Below are 2,500 nucleotides of genomic sequence, written 5' to 3'. Positions count from 1 at the left end.
TATCACGTTAGCAAACTAAAGGTGTATTGTCGCCCCATTTGTTGCCTATAAGTTGCTTAAAATTAATTCTGAAGAACGGAAGGGATAAACTAGGCTATGTTCCTTTGTTAGACGAACATAGGTTAGAATTTTATTACAGCCTAATTACAGTAAACATAGATAATAACAAGATTAGGATTACAATTCCCTTTGATTCTTCTGATGCCTGGCAATCTTACAGGATATCACCATTTCCGACTTTCATGACGAATCACTCAAATCCAGTAATATCCAGTTTGACAGGACACGTATTGATTTCCCCAGACAAGGAAACATATACGGTCATTAAAGACTTAAATCAATTAACTCACTGTTCAGACGCAATGGATAGAAAAATATGTACAGCTGACTCATTTGAATTCCATAAAAACTTAATGGATTCATGCGAGTTAGGTATAGTGCTAGACGGTGCTCTCTCCCATACAAGTGAAAATTGTCTGGATAAGCTTTATCCCTTTGACAATAATGAGTTCAATTGCAGACTGAATAATGGCTCGTGGATACGATACGACAAGGACGGCTTCAATGTATCATGCCCTGACGGATCAACGTCCTTCACACATATCTTCGTCGCAGTAGATGGTTGTGTCGGGACTTCCCCGAATTCCATGGTGACTGGTCTACGGACAATCATCAGAGAACGAGCCTACTTCGCGAACTTCACGTGGACCTCTACAATGCCAGCACTTCCTCTCCCGTACAACGGACATGTGGCAAAGCGGTTGATGAAACTTACCGAAAAGGACCACCTGTCACCGACTTATAAAGAAATTCTTCACCCCATACTACTGGCTGGTTTGTGTATCACGGTGGTGATATTTATCGCCGTGAACATCCTTGTTTGGCGTAGGTTACGGTACAGCAAGCAGCTAAAAAGGAATGAGTTGCCTAGCCCCGACAATACCCCCTATCTGATTCAGTTCAAAGCCGTTTGAGTGGCCACCTCATTCGCTAAGGGAGTAATTTGTCGGGAAGATGTTTGTATGAAAAGCTGATTAGTACGTTAGTAATATGTAAGTAAAGAAATTTTCTACATTTGCATTGTTAAAAATACATTTAAAACAACATTAAAAAAAAATGATAATAAATAAAATAAAAAAGGATATAAATCATTTTTTCTCTCGGCATCTAATAAAAATATATAAGCCGGAATGTTAAAAAAGAAAAGAGAAAAAAAAATATATAACAGAATCTATGGGCATCTAATAAAATATATCAGCCCTATATATAAATATATATATATATATATATATATGTATATATATATATATATATATATATGTACGAAACCGTGGTACGTGTACGTACCAGGAATTCGTGTTTGTGCACTAAAAATTGAGTATTTTGTTTCTGACAAAGGTAACAATTATTCTTTATCAAGTTACCGAATCATCTGTAAGTCAGAAGTTGTTTTGTTTTTTGGTACCATATAATCATTTGCTAGCAATGTACCATATATATGATCTTGGTTTTATCATGCATTTTTCTTTTTGCTTTGGTAATATCTTTTTTGTATGCATTATTGTTATTATTTTTTAATGTCCCTATTTGGACATTCGTCCTCAGTTGATTATGGCTAAAGTTAAACAAAGAATAATACGTATGTCCAGTCACACCTAATAACCATGTTTCGGCTTGTTGTTAAATTTTTGTAAAAAAAAAATTAAGATAGCTGGCCGAGCTTATGTAATGATTAGAATAGTTAATATTACATGTTTAAAACAAATGACGTAATATGTCATGTTGGTTGGAGGAGCTAACCCTGGGATTTGCTGTAGTCATTCAAATCGTAAACAGGACATACAATGCAAACCTATGCAAACCTCGGCAAATTGACATTCTTCTTAAACGTCAACACATTGTCTCATCGTGTGAAAGTTTGTGACGTCACCGGATGCAGGTGTCTTCCGAGTTTGTGACGTGTCTAAAGTAAACTAAGCATACGATATGTGTGATATCAATATTTTAGTCAGTTCATATCTAAACTTCACCAGAATTGGTCATCTGGACCAACCCAGCTTCCTCCAGTGATGGAGATGTTTAACTCTGTAGTTTTTTTATAGAATAAAGACTTAAAAACTATTAAGATGTATTCAGTTACCATTTTCATACATCTGAAAACAACTCATACTCAATGTGTGCTTATAACAGTAGCACGCCAATATATATATATATATATATATACATATATACATTATATATACACACACACACACATATATATATATATATGCCACACGTTGGAGGAAGGAAAGTTATCATATGGCATAGAAATAAGTCAGTTTATTATCACAATGATTTGTCATGATAAACAAATCAATGTTTCCCAGCAAAGAATAAAAAAATTAGCTTTTGATCACAATTACTTGTTAGGGCAAATAAATCAACGTTTTCTGCGAAGAATGTTTTTTGGTGCACTGGGGTCACCTTTGAATGGAACGTTTGCCATTTTAACGCTTTT

The sequence above is a fragment of the Palaemon carinicauda genome, chromosome 3 (assembly GCF_036898095.1).
Source record: "Palaemon carinicauda isolate YSFRI2023 chromosome 3, ASM3689809v2, whole genome shotgun sequence".
NCBI classification, from domain to species: domain Eukaryota; kingdom Metazoa; phylum Arthropoda; class Malacostraca; order Decapoda; family Palaemonidae; genus Palaemon; species Palaemon carinicauda.
Note: the sequence above shows the minus strand (reverse complement) of the source record.